The sequence below is a fragment of the Rhodnius prolixus genome, unplaced genomic scaffold (genome assembly GCF_049639745.1).
Source record: "Rhodnius prolixus isolate KJV_2025 unplaced genomic scaffold, Rpr scaffold_13, whole genome shotgun sequence".
NCBI lineage: Eukaryota > Metazoa > Arthropoda > Insecta > Hemiptera > Reduviidae > Rhodnius > Rhodnius prolixus.
The window spans coordinates 11,094,678-11,114,627 of NW_027411583.1; the positions used below are offsets into that span (position 1 = coordinate 11,094,678).

At 38.2% G+C, this 19,950-nt stretch overlaps 1 protein-coding gene across 3 annotated transcripts in view; it reads left to right on the top strand.

The window, feature by feature from the left end:
• kuz (zinc-dependent metalloprotease kuz) overlaps positions 1–19,950 on the top strand; it is a 144,230-nt gene that overhangs the window by 44,490 nt on the left and 79,790 nt on the right. Inside the window, exon 1 of one of the 3 annotated variants that reach the window (XM_074116257.1) lies at positions 10,373–10,392. The exons of the other annotated variants lie outside the window; for them this stretch is intronic. The gene's annotated coding sequence lies outside the window, so the exon portion shown is untranslated. Of the gene's footprint in view, positions 1–10,372; positions 10,393–19,950 lie in introns of those variants that run through there. 3 annotated transcript variants of the gene reach the window in all.

Consider the following 19,950-nt stretch of genomic DNA (forward strand, 5'->3'; position numbering starts at 1 on the left):
TTAATATGAGGACTTTATAGTAAAGTATGTTAGGCGGTAATAGGCTAGACCCGCAAAGCTAAGATGTATTGCTGTACTAGACTAGACCTTGTATTTTATTTAATGGTTAATATGAGGACTTTATAGTAAAGTATGTCAGGCGGTAATAGGCTAGACCCGCAAAGCTAAGATGTATTTCGGTACTAGTCTAGCCCTTGGATTTTATTTAATGGTTAATATGAGAAATTTATAGTAAATTATGTTAGGCGGTTATTGGCTAGACCCGCAAAGCAAAGCTAAGATGTATTGCGGTACTAGTCTAGCCCTTGTATTTTATTTAATGTTTAATATGAGAAATTTATAGTAAAGTATGTTAGGCGGTGATAGGCTAGACCCGCAAAGCTAAGATGTATTGCGGTACTAGTCTAGCCCTTGGATTTTATTTAATGGTTAATATGAGAAATTTATAGTAAATTATGTTAGGCGGTTATTGGCTAGACCCGCAAAGCTAAGATGTATTGTGGTACTAGTCTAGCCCTTGTATTTTATTTAATGGTTAATATGAGGACTTTATAGTAAAGTATGTTTGGCGGTAATAGGCTAGACCCGCAAAGCTAAGATGTATTTCGGTACTAGACTAGACCTTGTATTTTATTTAATGGTTAATATGAGGACTTTATAGTAAAGTATGTTAGGCGGTAATAGGCTAGACCCGCAAAGCTAAGATGTATTGCGGTACTAGACTAGACCTTGTATTTTATTTAATGGTTAATATGAGGACTTTATAGTAAAGTATGTTAGGCGGTAATAGGCTAGACCCGCAAAGCTAAGATGTATTGCGGTACTAGACTAGACCTTGTATTTTATTTAATGGTTAATATGAGGACTTTATAGTAAAGTATGTTAGGCAGTAATAGGCTAGACCCGCAAAGCTAAGATGTATTTCGGTACTAGTCTAGCCCTTGGATTTTATTTAATGGTTAATATGAGAAATTTATAGTAAATTATGTTAGGCGGTTATTGGCTAGACCCGCAAAGCTAAGATGTATTGCGGTACTAGTCTAGCCCTTGTATTTTATTTAATGGTTAATATGAGAAATTTATAGTAAAGTATATTTGCTAGTCGCCTGCGTACACGACACCTAATTTGGTAGTTGGCCGCTAAGCCCTGCCTGAAAAAATAGGCGATTACTTTACTACTTTTAATCTCCTTTACTTGTTGAGTTTTGTTAGATTTTTACTTCAGAAAAGTTTACACTCTCCAGGTAGGAGATACATGGGGTTTTCTTGGCTGGACAGATTCATACTTGGACCACTGTTACGCTGAGCTCGTTCATGCCTTCAAGGTCAACTATTACTGGCTCCCAAGTTGTGTAATTATAGTTCTAATTCTTCTATTAAATTTTATTTTACTATCCCATCACCGGACAGAGTAAGAAGCTCCGGGAGAGAGAGAGAGAGAGAGATTCTAAGCTGCTTTCGAAACTGGGATCTCCTCGAGGGTAACCACAGTACGCTAACCACTCAGCTAATCCTTAATAATAAAATAAAATATATATAATAAATTAGCGATAACAGTCCAAGAAGGTTTAAGTTGTCCCTTTTTGCGAAGTTCGTTTATATGTAAAATATGTTAAGTACAATCTTATCTCTGTTGGAGCGGTGGTGTGATTAGTGGAGGATTGAAGTTGGTCTTTAAGGTTGCCTCCTCCTAAGTTTTGAAGAAGTGCTGCTTGGGTGCTTTTCGTGTATTTACATGTATATATTCTGGGGGAGGGGGGCGTATCTATGCAAATTACTTCTTGCTTCTTGCATTAGAGAAATTAAATTGGCCTATTAGTTCTGTTGGCCGGCCTGGTCGGCCCCTTCCTGTCTGTATGTGTGTTTGTGTGTGCGTGTATGACGGCTTTAGAAGTTAGTTTAAACAGCTGGTAATGTAACCTATCTATTCTAATACTTCCTGTAATTCATCGTAATTATAATAGAATTTTAAAATATAGTATCGTTATTCTAACTTACTTGCTACGTATTCTCAAAATTCTAATTCACAAATTCTTTTTCACGTTTCTTTCGAATCATATTTAAATACTTAAATTTTGTAAACCTTATTCTTTACGCTGAAATGTAAACTTTACTGGGGACTTCTATCCCCGGGGATCGTCCCCAGATGTACTGGGTCTTTTTTCACCCCCGCTAAGATAATGATAAGGAAAAGCTTGGTACGAAGTTTACAGGAAATCCGACGAGATTGTTTCGAGTAAATCTCCAAAAAAAAAAAAAAAGGTAAACAATTTATTGAGCAGAGAAGTATTTCCGGTAGAAGAATTTTCTGTCTTCCTGTTAGCGCCGTTTATTGTGCAAAAAAAAAAAAAAAAAATCCCACATTTCCCCGAAACTAACATCACTTAGTGGCGTCTCCAACAGGTGGATTTGGTCCCAAAATTCTGGATTCAACTCCCCTTCGATCTTTCCTAAAAGATAAAAAAAAAAAAATCAAATGGTTTCTTCCGTTTTGAAATTAAGGCGGATGTTATGTTTCAATCCGACACAAAACAATTGGTATAATAGCTGAACTCTTTTTATCGTAATTAATCATGGAAGATTTGAAGGTAACTCGGAGAGGATGTTGGCTAATGATTCTGCGCAAGTTTCATGGTTATTTCTACTTGCATTATTATCTTGATTCTGGCTTTATTATTTCCAATAGGGTTCGTTGTTAGAATGCACAACAAGATTTGAATAGAATTGAGATTTTCCTATTGATGTAATGGGCTGTGGAACTCGGTAAGTCCTTGACGCGCAGTCCCTGTAGTGAAAGGCTACTTGCCTAACAATACTAAAAGGCTTTTTTTTTTTAAAAAAAAAAAGAAAGAAAATATATTTCTCTTTTCATTGTTCATGTTTTGATTTGCCCCTCATTGTTTGGAAATGGAGTTTCGAAAAATGTCGGTAAGTTGGAACATGGAGAATTGTAGTAGTTAGAGAAGGTCTTGAGAGTGGAAGCTAATTCTTGCTGTTGTTGTTGTCGTCAATCTTTTACCAAAATAATCGGATGGAATAATCGAATGGAATTTTTTACACCCATTGAAGCCCAAGCTAACTGCAGAATTACTCCAACTAGGCCGGGTGGCCATAAGGATAGCAGTTGGCATTCTCACTGGCCATTGTAGATTAAATAAGCACATGCATCGCATGGGCCTGGCAACGGATAGCCTGTGTAGGTTTTGTCAGGAAGAAGAGGAGACGGCACTGCATGTGGTATGCCAGTGCGAGGGGCTGGTCTGGCTAAGGTACCGCCTCTTTGGCAAAGAGAAGTTGGTGCCAACAAGCCTCAGCCAGGGCCCTCTCTCGGACCTATTAAGGCTTTTAAGGCAAGCAGGACTCGAGAGGGTGCTCTGATGGCAGGTGCTCTGATTGACCACCTGGGAGCCCCCCCCCCAATTCCACAGTTCGGTTAAGGACAGGATAGGGGGAGGGTCTCCAACTAGGGGGGTGCCACAATAGATCCTTGGGGTGTCGCGGTGGCGTGGGCTGAATAGCCAATTCCCCCGGTAGAATCTAATCTAATCTACACCCATTGAAAATGAACGATAATATCAATATGAATATACGAGATGTGGCTTTTAAATAACGAGGCTGATGCTGCTAAAGAAGAACTATGCATGCGCCAAATCCTAACGACCGACAGCTGTACAGCAGCGTAAAGCCTTCTCTTTCGATTGCAGCGTCTCACGAAATCTGTCTGACCGGAACCGTCGTTTGTGTAAGAGAGGTGTTAGTTTCGTTTTGCCGAAAACAAGATACCTACTATACATGTAGTAGAGCAACGAATTGTCGTGAAATTTCACACGAAACTTGATGAAACTGCTACTGAAACTTATCTTTTATTAAAAGAAGTTTATGGCGATGAACGTTTATCACGTGCGCAAGTTTATTGAGTGGTTCAAGCGTTTCCAAGATGGCAGAGAAAACGTCGGAGATGATCACCGCCCGGATCGCCCTTCCACGTCCAAAACGAATGAAAATATCGATTATAATTGATCAAAATTACTGCCGTGAGGTGCTTGCTTAACTCCGTGAAACATTAAGGAAAAACGACCCCTATTTGTAGAAGAACAAGTCACACGGGGTTCTCCATCAAGACAATGCGCCGGCTCACACTGCCATTGTCTGTCATAAGACGTTTCTAGCCAAGTACAACATCCTAGTTTTAGGGGCCATCCACCTTATTCGTCGCCTGACCTGGCCCCATGTGACTTTTATCTGTTCTCCAAAGTCAAATCTGCATTAAAAGGAACACGATTTGCAGTCCGTTGAAGCTGTGAAAGAAAAAGCGGCACGCGTCATGCTGGAGCTCATAGAAAAAGACTTCCAGCACTGGTAAATTCGCATGGAGCGTTGTAGGGATAGAGGAGGGGTGTATATTGAAGGTGATAATAACTAAATATGTATATAAATTTAAAATAAAATGTTTTACAGCAATATTCTCGTTATTTAATAACCACACCTCGTATATAGGTTTCGTGACCGTAAATTGTTAAATTAAGGATTCAAAATTGGCGAGGAATTGGTCCCAAATAAAAACAACAACTCGTCAGCTCTATCCAGGTATATCCATACCCTGAAGAAGACAATATATTTGTCGAAACGTTGTCAAAAAAGACAGAGTTGTTGTTTTTATTTGGCCAGTTTTTTGAATCCTATTTGAATTGGGGCTTAGATCACTTTCGTTAAGCTGGCTGGCTATTTAGGGGAAGCACTGAGAAGTTAAGCTCACTTTTAAAGTTCCCTTTCATCAAGAACTTATTTCAAATTTCTAAGAAACGTCATGAAAGGGTTTCATGAGTATACTATGGATACTACGCCAATTCTCAGTTCGAAACTTCTGTCTTCATAGGGTGTTGATTTTTTGTTGGTTTCCACTTTGTGTGTTCTAATTCTTCTTCAGTTCTAATTCTAAGTGATTCACTATGGATTGTCACCGTTACTGAAAGAACAATTACCTTGAATGAATTGTTTAAGTTAAAAATTCATTCATTACTTTTCATGAAATTTCCAAAAAGAAATCAGTAAAAATGGCCAAGGGAAACAAAATTAATAATAAATAAAAAAAATACTTGAATATAACGAAATGAAAGCATTGTTTGCCTTTTTTTTTTTTTAAATAGCGAACAGCTTCTCCCAAGTTATCAAAAAGGACTTACAAAGGGGTACTTAACTTGGGACAATGGTAGCTTTACTAGGGGCTTTTATCGGATTTCCCAACTTTACCTTTATTACGGACGAATATCCCCTCTTTTAATAATATTGTTGGCCCCCTTTTTAGAGGCTAATCTTGGCAATATTAATTCCAGTTAGTTTGGTCCATCTGTGTGTTGTGTGTACGTTAAAAAATCTTCTTTTTTCTTTTCTTTATAATAAAATTTGGACGACTTATCAACACAATGATACTCTTCCAAACCTGTCTGGACTCAGGGAATCTGGAACTTTGGGGCTCAGGCTTAAGGCTTACAGTATCCAATATAGGATCCAGTCGCTAATGCCTCCCCTTACTTTGTTCCTAACTCTAGCCTAGCACCGAGAATCTTTCTGAAGCTCTATTTCCATATATCCTAACTACCTCTAGTTTCCCAACTAGACGGCAAAATGGTTGAAGCGCCGGAAGTCATGAAGTAAGTGCCAGTGTACTTCTTCTTACGCCATTAGGTTAATACTCTCCCTCGTGCTACTCATGTATCCAGTAGTCCTCTTCCTCATGTTGTTTATCAGCTTCACTTGTTGCAGCTTCACTTGGCGCTCGGTACTTTTATTAAGACTTCTATTTTTTTTTTCGACAAAATTCTCCCTGTGTCTGCCATTATTCACATGTGGCCATGGATTGGGCTATGGGTGTGCTGAGAAAGGAGCTACAGTCTAGAAACCAGGGGTCCCCAAACTACGGCGGCCCCTTGAGGAGGACATTTATCCGCGGTCCCCGCCGCACTTCCGGAAGGGGCATCTCTCTTTCATTGGTTGTCAAGTGAGAGGAGCACTATATGTGGCGCTGTGTCGCTCATGTACAGTACTGACTTCCGATGACGCAGGATACACACGTCACAGCTCCGAAAACAGTGTGAAATAACAGCCAGAAGTAGGAAGAAAGACAAAGCACTATAACTAAACCCCGGGGACATTGGACCAACTCATTAGCCAAAAGCAGGTCCATAATTCCCACAGAAATACTGGGCAGTTTGTTGATTTAAATTTACTTGTTCTTTATTTGTGAATATTCTATTTGTTCCCGTTTTGTTTTTTTGTTTTTTACTTTAAAATAGTTTGTTTTATAGTCCGGCCCTCCAACGGTCTGAGGGACAGTGAACTGTGGCCCCCTGTGTAAAAAGTTAGGGGACCCCTGATCCGTTCCCTAATCCCTCAAACCTCCTTTCATCCCCCCAGATTCATGGAGGGTCCCTCTATTTAGGAGCTAGGTGGAGAGGTGTTATACTGTTACCCCCGACAGAACTAGCCCTAATTCAGTCTCTCGGTTCTACTGCTCCTCATAGAGAGCGCCTCAAGGAAAGCCAGGCCCTAATCAAACCCTTTTACGAACTAGAGTAAATATTTCTGGACCACTGATGATCTAAATCTTGTAAGGAGAGAAGATAAATGTAGTGTAAATAAACATTCCAAAGATTTATGGTTCAAATGAAATATATACTTTTTGCTACTGTAAAGTATTTTCGTATTTTTTAACAAAAATAGGAAAATTGAAAGAAAAATATTTTCCTGTTACCGAGGTGGTGGATTGTATATTCCACTTTCAGTTTTTCTCATTTTCCATTTTAAGCATTCCTATTTTCTTCTTAAATATTTTATCTTATGCAAGTTTGGGGTTCGTTTATCTGCTTCATTTGTTATTTCCGGGCGGATTATTTCCGTTGGGAAATCTTTCGTGTTGTTTTCCGTTCCGCTAAATTTCACTATTGATTTTGGAAATAGTGACAGTTATTTATTTATTTATTTATTTTTAGTTTTTCCAATTTCATATTTTGTGAATTGCTCCAATTTTTTGTTTTTTTTTTTTGGTAGATTAATCTTTGTCAGCATCCTCTGACGCCAGGAAATATTAGATAAAATTGTACATAGTTTTAGAGTTCAGGGTTATTTGTTTTATCTCATCTTTCTATGAATGCTGTTTTCCTTGTAATCGTGGAAGTTGTGGTTGTAGAGGGAATCAAAATTTTGTTGGACCACTTATTTATTTTTTTTTTTTTACAGGAGTTTACGTAATTAGGTAAATAAATAATAATTATTGCTAAAAAGACTGGCCGATCTCCAGTATATTGTACACGTTTTCGAAAGGAAAACTGAAAAATGTTTCCCTTTGATGTGGCACTTCATGTTTGATATTTTTTGTTTTCCTAGTTTAAAATTTCGTATAAATATTTAATCCTCAGTAAATAAGGATACTGAAATAGTACTTTAGCTGGATGCTGCACTCTTTACGGGAGTGCCATACATAGAATTTCCTTTGTGCAATAACTCAAAAAAACTCAACTCCAAAGAAAACAAAAAAAAAAATGTTAGGTTTTGTTAAGAAAAATCTAATAATCGATTCATTAATATGGCTTTTCCGGTTTAAATCAGCAATTTTCAAAATGGCGTTTGAAATTCCGTTCAAAAAGTGAACATTGAAAATTGACATGATGGCCATACTATTTTTTTACGTTAGAGAAAAAAATCATAATTAAAATTATTTGCTTAAAAAGAATATCGATACAGAATAATCGACTTTCTTTCTCCAAGTAATCATTATCGATAGTTTGGCCTACTGCACCCTCCATCACACAAGCAGTATGATTCGTCCCACATTTACAGACAAAAAACTCTTCTTATTTTTGCAGTACTCAGGGGGATGCTTTAAACATTATATTTGCGGTTTTAAAATCTTAAAATCGATTGTAATTGACTTCTATTATGAATAGTATCTGAGAATAAAAATAACTCTTTGGAAAAAAAAAACTATAAAATATTAAATAGGTTGATGTTGTGTTAGTTGGCGAAACTAAAGGATGAGTCACGGTCAGTTGGTGACGTATAGCCAACACATAACAACGGCAAGGACATTGACCAATCACTAACTATTGTCTGGTGTATACTTTTTTTTTTTAGCCGTCAGTTTACGTCACAAACCCTCCGCCTCCCCCCACCCTTACACACTAATACACTCACACAGAGTTCAAAGTGATTACAGGACGAGAAACGTCCTTCTATTTTGTTTGTATTATTATAACTTCGTTGGTTTTATGTGCTACCCATAAAATTATGTTGTTTTAGGCCCCCTGGTTGATATATTTTACTGGTAAATAGTTAATGTGAGACCGTTATATTGTTTCTAGACTAGAATGACTCAGCAGGTTTTATTAGGAAAGGTAACTTAACTGTTATCCAGAAAAAAAAAAAGCTGTTAAAAGAAAAGATCATTGTCATTCAAATGTTTTTTGTCATCTCATCACAATCGGCAAAAGAAACTGTTATAGATCTCCCACCTACAGGTCGGCTGGCACCAAAGAGCTAAGGAGCTCTATTTCCAAAAGACGTGTACAATCAATTGAGTACAGAAGTACTTCCGGTTTTACCCAGAAATTGTGAAACTTCTTCAGAAGCAAAAAAGAATGTCAAACAGGAATATTAAAGTGAGAGGTTCGTGTGATTAATAAGTAAAAAAAAAAAAGTAAAGTAAAGTAATTGCCTATTTGTTCAGGCGGGCTTTACATCCAACTACCAAATTAGGTGTCGTGGACGGAGGCGACTAGCAAACATACTTTACTATAAAATTTCTCATATTAACCATTAAATAAAATCCAAGGGCTAGACTAGTACCGCAATACATCTTAGCTTTGCGGGTCTAGCCTATAACCGCCAAACATACTTTACTATAAATTTCTCATATTAACCATTAAATAGAATCCAAGGGGCTAGACTAGTACCGCAATACATCTTAGCTTTGCGGGTCTAGCCTATAACCGCCAAACATACTTTACTATAAATTTCTCATATTAACCATTAAATAGAATCCAAGGGGCTAGACTAGTACCGCAATACATCTTAGCTTTGCGGGTCTAGCCTATAACCGCCAAACATACTTTACTATAAATTTCTCATATTAACCATTAAATAAAATACAAGGGCTAGACTAGTACCGCAATACATCTTAGCTTTGCGGGTCTAGCCTATAACCGCCAAACATACTTTACTATAAATTTCTCATATTAACCATTAAATAGAATCCAAGGGGCTAGACTAGTACCGCAATACATCTTAGCTTTGCGGGTCTAGCCTATAACCGCCAAACATACTTTACTATAAATTTCTCATATTAACCATTAAATAGAATCCAAGGGGCTAGACTAGTACCGCAATACATCTTAGCTTTGCGGGTCTAGCCTATAACCGCCAAACATACTTTACTATAAATTTCTCATATTAACCATTAAATAGAATCCAAGGGGCTAGACTAGTACCGCAATACATCTTAGCTTTGCGGGTCTAGCCTATAACCGCCAAACATACTTTACTATAAATTTCTCATATTAACCATTAAATAGAATCCAAGGGGCTAGACTAGTACCGCAATACATCTTAGCTTTGCGGGTCTACCCTATAACCGCTCGGCTGTCGCGGTGCCTCGTGTGATTATTAAATTTTGAGATAGATTTTTATTTGCTTAAACCACACATATTGAGTGTTACCTGTGCGTACTCATTCGAGTTTGAACATTAGAGCCAACAAATCTCAACATCGCGCCTCTTATCTGCTTCTATAGGAAGTAAAAATGAAACAATAATAATTAATACTTACTTTATTATTAATTGTTTGTTTTTTTTGTTTTAACCTTGGCATAATGACATAGTTTTGAACTCATCAGTATCATTAAATGGCTTCCTACTTAATCAGCTGTGTCCTCTCCTTTACTGAATTTTAACAGATGTAAGAATTTACTGATGACGTAATCTTTTTAAATTAAACTGCCATCTAGATTTTATTTATGACTTCTCATTAAGCGTGTTTAAATTCTTTATTGTTTCTATTCACAGTAAAGATCTCTCCAATAAACTTTACCATTTATTTCTATCGAAAAAAGATTTCCATCCAAAATTCTAGTTTGAAATGTGGACTTCCTGATCTAGATTTCACGATAAATACTTTGGAAATACGAAATACTCTTCAGAAAGACTTTTAGATTTTCTAGAAAGTCGCTTCTTCGAATTTCCTTGAATTTCCCTTGATTACGTTTCTTTATAATAGCTTGTTTTTCCCCCTCATCGCCTGAGATTAATATTAATTTTTGTTTTCTTTTTGTTTTTTCAGGTAAGTTGATGACGTAATAACTTCACATCGATATTGTAAGATTTCACTTCCTGTGTGTGTGAGGTATGTAATGATTTTATTATTATATTTATTACCGCATTTCTGTGTGGCAATTTTTCGATATTTACTTTTCACTGGAAATATCTCGGAATATGAAGCGGAAGTGCAACTTTAACTCTCGTGTGATTTACTTAAAACATCGTGTATTAGGCAGTGGGCAATGTGGTGGGATCTATGACAAAAGGAAAAGGAAGTACAAATATATTATTTTCATTTTAATTAGAAAATCTACCATTTTAAAATTAGGGAGTGTATGGTATCCTGTAGAAGGGATAGAGCGTCTAGAGCGTTCAACCCCGCCACCCTAGATACTATACGAAGTTTAGGAGTAAATCGACTAAAAGCTCCCGTTAGAACTGGGGGCCCCCTAGTCAACAAAAACGCTGTAAGGAATCTGCAGTGCGCAGTTCTCAACAGCGCATTACGCTGTAGTTGTACGGACTACATCCTAGCGGAAATATTGGTGACAACAAGGAACTTTTTAGGAGATACGCTGTTGCAAAAAATTAGAAGTAGATTAAAAAAAAAAAATAGATAGCGTTTTTAAAAAAAATAAAATTATATGATTAGTTACTATTGCTGCCGTTGAGGGCTCCTGATGCGCTGCCCTTTAGGACTTGGGTAGAAGGTATATATATCCCCGTTACTGGGGAAATGCCATCTATGTAAAATGCTACTTCAGAACAATATCTGGTCCTACCTGCGACATATTAAATTATATTTAAAGAATTTGAGGGAATGCCAAGTTTTGAGGAAAATCGATTATTGGAGCTCAAGTCTACAGGACTACTACTCGAGGGTGGAGCTCTCATAAATCTTTGGCAGAGTGTAACCATTATCTTTATAGTCTCGTTTCTTCTTAGTCGATTGCTTCATCTACCTTATGGTGTAGAGATTTTTCCGAAAAGGACGGCCAAAGCTTCGTTAGATACTTTCAAAAGCTTAATTTTTGGGGATGTAATGAGGGATTACACCCCTCCCGTGTAGTGGTGGGGCTACCACCTGCCTACGTCTGCCTTTAAAGCCCTTCTAGAAGACCTAGAAGGATCGCTTCCTAAACGATGGTTGTGTACTATTTAGTGCCCTTCAAGTTGTGTGTTTTGTGTAAAATATGTTCTGGAGAATGAGTGCATGATTTACCATGCTGTGGTTACCCACGGGGTCGCTACTTCCTGCCTGCAACAGGACATCCCTTACGGTGGGTGGGACTTTTACATTTTTAAGGAATAAATATTTAGGTGAAGATTATTTTGATTAAAAAAAAAAAAAGTAAAGTAATGCCTATTTTTGCAGACAGGCTTTACGTCCAACTACCAAATTAGGTGTCGTGGACGGAGGCGACTAGCAAACATACTTTACTATAAATTTCTTTTATTAACCATTAAGTAAAATCCAAGGGCTAGTCTAGTACCGCAATACATCTTAGCTTTGCGGGTCTAGTCTATAACCGCCTAACATACTTTACTATAAATTTCTCATATTAACCATTAAGTAAAATCCAAGGGCTAGACTAGTACCGCATTACACCTTAGCTTTGCGTGTCTAGCCTATAACCGCCTAACATACTTTACTATAAATTTCTCATATTAACCATTAAGTAAAATCCAAGGGCTAGTCTAGTACCGCAATACATCTTAGCTTTGCGGGTCTAGTCTAATAACCGCCTAACATACTTTACTATAAATTTCTCATATTAACCATTAAGTAAAATCCAAGGGCTAGACTAGTACCGCATTACACCTTAGCTTTGCGTGTCTAGCCTATAACCGCCTAACATACTTTACTATAAATTTCTCATATTAACCATTAAGTAAAATCCAAGGGCTAGTCTAGTACCGCAATACATCTTAGCTTTGCGGGTCTAGTTTATAACCGCCTAACATACTTTACTATAAATTTCTCATATTAACCATTAAGTAAAATCCAAGGGCTAGACTAGTACCGCATTACACCTTAGCTTTGCGTGTCTAGTCTATAACCGCCTAACATACTTTACTATAAATTTCTCATATTAACCATTAAGTAAAATCCAAGGGCTAGTCTAGTACCGCAATACATCTTAGCTTTGCGGGTCTAGCCTATAACCGCCTAACATACTTTACTATAAATTTCTCATATTAACTATTAAATTGAATCCAAGGGCTAGACTAGTACCGCAATACATCCTAGCTTTGCGGGTCTAGCCTATAACCGCTCGGCTAACGTGGCGCCTATTTTGATTATGTTATAGTAAATTACAAGTCTAATGAATGATTACACAGTAGATTATGTTTTATTTTTCGTGCTCCTGAGAGTTCGAATCATCTTGGGGTAAAGTTCAGTTTTGAACCCAAACTTATCGTGAACTTATCAACTACAATACTTTATCCCCAATTTGAAACCCTATTAACAAAAAACCAATTTTAGAACTAGTGCCCGATCTTGTGTGCCTTTATGGGTCTTTTTATTGTGTTAAGTATCAAGTACCTATTCTCAAACCTATGTGGTACTTACGGTCAAGAGCCGTAGCTGAACCCATAGGGTTCAGCCAAACCTACAAAATATATGGACAGTACAGGACATTTCAATCAAAACTCCTGCCGACAGGTAGCTGACGCTCCTTTCTACGGTGACTAACCTCACTCTTCACAACGACCTCAACATACCCTTCATAGACCAACTCGCTAAGACTAAATACCAAAAATTTCATACTACTCTCTCGACTAGCTCTAATCCTCTAGTACAGTCTCTCGCTTCCTCTGACATCACTAATACTCCTCGCCGACTGAATCGCCAGTGGTCCCGCGACTTCCTTGTAGGCTGAAGGCCTAAAAATGCCATTATTCTCCTATCTCTCCTCTCTCCTTCTCGTATTCTCCTCCTCACATTCTCCTCTCTCCTATAGAGAGTGCTACCGCTGGGTAGTTTCTCTCCTCCTGCTCTCCTCCCGCACCAGTTCATCACTCTCTCCTATCTCTCCTCTCTCCTCCTCACATTCTCCTCTCTCCTATAGAGAGTGCTACCGCTGGGTAGTTTCTCTCCTCCTGCTCTCCTCCCGCACCAGTTCATCACTCTCTCCTATCTCTCCTCCTCACATTCTCCTCCTCACATTCTCCTCTCTCCTATAGAGAGTGCTACCGCTGGGTAGTTTCTCTCCTCCTGCTCTCCTCCCGCACCAGTTCATCACTCTCTCCTATCTCTCCTCTCTCCTCCTCACATTCTCCTCTCTCCTATAGAGAGTGCTACCGCTGGGTAGTTTCTCTCCTCCTGCTCTCCTCCCGCACCAGTTCATCACTCTCTCCTATCTCTCCTCTCTCCTCCTCACATTCTCCTCTCTCCTATAGAGAGTGCTACCGCTGGGTAGTTTCTCTCCTCCTGCTCTCCTCCCGCACCAGTTCATCACTCTCTCCTATCTCTCCTCTCTCCTCCTCACATTCTCCTCTCTCCTATAGAGAGTGCTACCACTGGGTAGTTTCTCTCCTCCTGCTCTCCTCCCGCACCAGTTCATCACTCTCTCCTATCTCTCCTCTCTCCTCCTCACATTCTCCTCTCTCCTATAGAGAGTGCTACCGCTGGGTAGTTTCTCTCCTCCTGCTCTCCTCCGGCACCACTTCATCACACTCTCCTCCTCACATTCTCCTCTCTCCTATAGAGAGTGCTACCGCTGGGTAGTTTCTCTCCTCCTGCTCTCCTCCCGCACCAGTTCATCACTCTCTCCATATTTACTGATCTGTATACAATGTATACAGATGGTAAATTACAAAATAAATTTAAAAATGTATATGTATATCAAATACACAGTTAATTTAATTTTAATTTGAACCAAAATTCAACGAAAGACCCAATTATAAATTCAGAATTTATTTTCATATAATATTACATTAGATACATTACGCGAGAGCTATTTAAACGATATTTGTTATTAAAATTTTGTTTTGTTTAATAAATGAATTTAATTAAATACAACAAGTGTCTGGAATTATGGATTTTAATTATGGTTATTTAAAGTGACGCTTATTATTTTGGGAACTTTAAATTTTAATTACTTCTATCGATATCATTCTTGTAATTACAGTTTAACGATACTATCGTTTAATTTCTGATCGAATTTTATTTTTATCAAAATTAAATCATTAAAGTTGTAGTTGTTTCAAATTTTTTTATATTTTTTACTTTTTTCTTTGAAATTGTGTTAGATCACATTTCCTGTTTTAGCCGGAAGTGGTCGTAATAAGGGCGCCAGAAAACGGGGAAAGGTGATTTGTTTATAAATTTATAAAAAATATTTTCCGCTCAAGAAGAGAAAAATGTTTTAAAATAGTTTTACACACTAAATTTTCATTTCAGGGAAATAGTAAGACCTCACTATCGATAATTAATAATGAATTTTGGAATTACGTATGTAAATGAAATTGCATATCAGTGTAACGGAATTGCGCTTTTACAAAAAATACTTATACGCATTTTCAATAAATCTCTAGTTGGCTGTGACGTATTTGTTTGAACTTAAAAGGATAGAAAACTTTGTAGACCAACTTGAATTTAGAGAATTTGGCCCGAAAAAGGGCTCTTGATTTAGCCCTTTTTAGCCCTTAATTTTTAGGCTGTCTCAGTACATTATATAACCTAATTAATATTATTCACTTTTAATATTAGGTTATAGTTTTGTAACCGGTTTTAATAAAGTAGTGTAAAGGTTCTTGTAGCTCGCACAAAATACGTACAGTAGGCTCCAGTAGTATACGAAGTGATGGTGGGGGGTCACCTGTTGATTTAAATAGCTGTACACTGTGTGGTGCGCGCTGGCGTTTTATCTTGGGAGTCCTCCATTGAAATCTGGCCTCCCCTTGCCTCCCCACCTACCCACTCTCTATGACACCGCTATTGTGATCTAGTTTGGGCGCCTGAATATTTACCGGAAATTGCGACTAACGCCGTCCTCACAAGCAGATAGATGCTGTAGCGTCAGTTTATTGGTATCATACAACATAACTCTAGACACTTAATATTTTTTTTTTTTTTTTTTTTTACGCTCCTGAGCTTCATTGAGCTCCATTAACCAGTTAAGCGTGGAAATTAACCTTAAACCCTCCTCACAGTGACCGGAATTAAAATCACGACAATGACGTGTATACACGTCGAACGCAGGGTAAAAACAACGCAAAAGTTTACAACGTCATAATAGTCACTGTGCAAGCGACTTTTCCTGCAATCTCTCTGGGGGGGGGGGGCTTGAGATTACAGACAGAGCATTCTCTGTGCTCATTCAAACTGTCTTGCACCGCTTCACGTATGCATTGCTCCCAGTTAACTAGGGACGCAAGAGCCTTTTTACAAGGCAGTAGAAAAGAGCTTTTTGAATTCTGTGCAAAATGAAATCATGCTCGTACTGAGGTCTGAATCTCTATCTAAAAGTTAAAAACGGGGCATTGCACAAGGGTTGAGAGCTTCTATTTATGTACGTAATTCCCCAATTTCTAAAGCGGAGACCAAACATGTACTAAACCACTTATCATTTGGCTGACTCCCTCCCTCCCCTCCGTAAAAAATACTTGGCAGTTCTATTGGGTAAGATAAAGGAAACATCCCCACTAAATAATATTCTTATTGTATTTTATTAAAATTTCGAGTTTTTTTTTGTAGTTAATGACAATTTTATATTTTTCACGACGAGTATGCACGTCTTAATTCACCGTAATAGAGATTTGGTTTGACCGTGTTCATACACGTCAAACACGCGTAAGGCTGGAAACATAGTGGAGCGGCGAGCAAAGCGGCGATGATAGCGAAGAGTAAAGCGGCGAAAACAAACACTCTCTATAGATAGCGTTACTCTATCTTCGCTTTGCTCCCTGTAAGGGTAGTGAAACCCCACCACTCATCCACTCTAGCGTAGGGGTAGTGAACCCACCACTCTCCCACTCTAGCCAGAGAGAGAGAGAGAGAGCCCCCTCGGCACACAGAGAAGGGAGGCTCGGTGAATGTATATAAGAACGAGAGGAAAGTCAAAAAGAATTGGGTTCAAAGTCTTACACTTGAGTTGTACACATCGTTTAGCCACGTCAGTCAGTCTGTTCTGTTCTTGTAGTGTAAAGTATACAGTCCTTGGCAGTCAGTCATATAAATATATAAAATCTTATTCCGATACTAAAGTGTTATTTATCCATCAACGTCTACAACCAACATCTCCTCAAAAACCATTACACTCCCCACTATGCGCGGTCCCATACGGTTAACTTGAGTTTGTTTTCACCGCTTTGCTCGCCGCTCCACTGTTTCCAGCCTAACTGGTTAAAGGAAGGAAAAGGATATCGAATTTTTTGGCTATTGAATCAAAATTTTCTTGGAATTTGCGTGTATTTTTTGAGTCCTTACTTCTTATGTATTGTTTTTACAGATTATTATTGTTGTTGTTGTTGTTGTTGTTAATGCATGATGTGTGAACATGAAAACAATATTGGCGAGCTAGTAAAGGAACACGGAAGTTGTTTCAATTTATTACAGTTTTCAATTGCTTCACTTTGCAAACAAAAGATTACAAAATGTTTTTTAGAACACTTTTATAGTGCGAATACTCTCACGACTTCCTCTTGCCTCAATTTTCGAAAAAAAAAAAGAAATATAAAGTTTGTACTATTATTACTCCCTGGTCATCACAGCCCGTGAAGGGCCTGGAGATCTCAGCCACAACAGCTTTCCACCGTTCACGGTCCCTTGCAGCCTTTTCTCCGACCGCCTCCACATCATCCTCCACGTCCCTCAGCCATCTCAGCCTTGGTCTACCTCGGGTGGCCTTCTCCTGCCTTCTTCCATGCTCTCTTTGGAGCCCTTATATCCTCCATCCGGATGTGTCTAAATTCGGACTAAAACTTTCTGAAGTAATAACATTTTTATTGCAAAAAAAGTAATTAGGGAAAAAAAATTTAAAGTGACGTCACTCAAGAAGAGTGGAAAATATGAAGTTGGCCAATACGTCATTGAACTCCACTTTACGAGGGTCGTTTGAAAAGTCCGTGCAAAAATAAAAACTACTTAATTTTTTGGGGTAAACCTTTTTTATTTTTCAACATAGTCTCCTTTTAGGCTAATACACTTCGTCCAACGCTGCTCTAGTTTGTTCATCCCTTCCGAATAATAGGATTTGTCCAAGTCTGAAAAATAGCCATTCGTTTCTGCAATCACCTCCTCGTTTGAATAAAATCTTTTTCCCGCCAGCCATTTCTTCATATTGGGGAACAAATAGTAGTCCGAGGAAGCCAAGTCTGGAGAATAGGGGGGATGTGAAACGAGTTGGAACCCTATATCCATTAATTTTGCGACCACAACTGCTGAGGTGTGAGCTGGTGCGTTGTCGTGATGGAAAAGGACTTTTTTGTGGGCCAATCGTGGGCGTTTTTCTTGCAGCTCGGTTTTCAAACGGTCCAATAACGATGAATAATATGCACCTGTAATAGTTTTACCCTTTTCCAGATAGTTGATGAGGATTATTCCTTGCGAATCCCAAAAGACAGTCGCCATAATCTTTCCAGCCGAAGGAACGGTCTTCGCCTTTTTTGGCGCAGATTCCCCCTTGGTAACCCATTGTTTAGATTGTTCTTTGGTCTCAGAAGTGTAGTGATGTATCCATGTTTCATCCACAGTGACGAAACGACGCTTAAAGTCCTGCGGATTCTTCTGGAACAGCTGCAAACCGTCCTTGCAACACTTCACACGATTTCGTTTTTGGTCAAGCGTGAGCAATCGCGGCACCCATCTTGCGGATAGCTTTGTCATGTCCAAATGTTGATGCAAAATATTATATACCCGTTCATTCGAGATGCCCACAGCACTAGCAATCTCACGCACCTTCACTCTTCTGTCTTCCATCACCATATCATGGATTTTATCAATGATTTCTGGAGTAGTAACCTCAACAGGGCGTCCAGAACGTTCAGCGTCACTTGTGCCCATATGGCCACTCCGAAAATTTTGAAACCACTTATAAACTGTTCTAATCGAAGGTGCAGAGTCACCATAATGTTTATCAAGCTTCTCTTTAGTCTTCTGAGGCGTTTTGCCTTTCATAAAGTAGTGATTAATCAACACACGAAATTCTTTTTCGTCCATTTTTTGAAAATCACTCAACATCCTCGACTCAAACGAATGCCAAACACAAAGAAATAGACCGATCTGGCTGAAACTTGGTGTGTGTTCTTCCAAGAGATGCTACTAACTAAACATAACCTCGATACGCTCCAGTAGTGCTATCTCTCTGACTTTGCACGGACTTTTCAAACAACCCTCGTAGATGTACTATACGCACAGTAGGCCTATGGACATTACTTAATGGTTCACCCTGTATACCAAAAAACACTTTTTCGAATTCAGGGGGACCACAAACCGGTTGAATTGGTCGGAAAACTCTCCTTGAGCAAGTAAGAGAACAAGAAAAGAAAAGAAAAAGGCAATTAATTAAAGTAAAAGTGTGTTAAAAAAGAAGTGAAAATGGAATGGAAAATAAATATAATAATGGAAATGTCAGCAAGAGTATGGCCGTGGTGACCCAGTGACATTTTAAATTTTTTATTTTAATTTTTATAACTAATTAATTTTTGCCTTGTCTTATTCACTCGCTTTTTTTTGGGAGGGGGAGGGGAGCCAGCATTTTATTTTTAGTTTTTAATTTCTTTCATTTTTATCCTTTCTGCAGGTCTACCACCATCATTAATTAATTACTCCTTAATGGTGGTGGTAGGCCTGGAAAAAACAGAAACAGAAATTTCACTTTCCTGTCTAGACGAGACGATCCAAGTTTTTTGGTTTTCCTCTTTGACGTGTAACTGAAGTCTCCCTATTTGTTTGGCTGCTTCCTTTAGGAAGAATTAAAAACGTAAAAACAAAACAAAAAACTAGTTTATTCTTCAAATTTTGTTGCATGGTGATTATTTATCATCTAACTTTGTGTCAGCAGTTTCCAGTACCTCTTAGGCTACCCCGAAAATGGTGGTTTCGAAGAAAAAAAAAAGGACTTCAGTACAACCTGCTGTATTCAATTTCCTTCCGTTTTGTAGTAAAAAACTTTTTTCCTCAAAAAATATGGTGCTTCCGAATTGGGGTTAAATGGGGTGGTCCCGAAGGTTGAGGGTGTTCTTAATTACGTATATTTTTGAAGTTTAATAATTTTTAAAGCCCTAAAAAATCCTTGTTTAAATAAATAAATAACAAAAATTGAACAATCGATTTCGTTAATAATGAAACTTCCGGTTTGTCGATTTCGTCCAAAAATCTTATTACGTGATCGCTGCTAACTCAATTATGTCATTAAATCTCTTACCATACCATATTTTCCATACTTGAGTTATGTTGCCCGCAAACATAGTGTCAGATTTATGAAAAATCACGTTTTCTGACTCAGAACACCTCCAGACACGGGCATTTCCAGCGGAAGAAAACTCTAAATCAGGAGTCCCCAATCTTTTTTCTCAGGGGGGCCACAGTTCACTGTCCCTCAGACCGTTGGAGGGCCGGACTATAAAACAAACTATTTTAAAGTAAAACAAAAAACAAAACGGGAACAAATAGAATATTTCAAATAAAGAACAA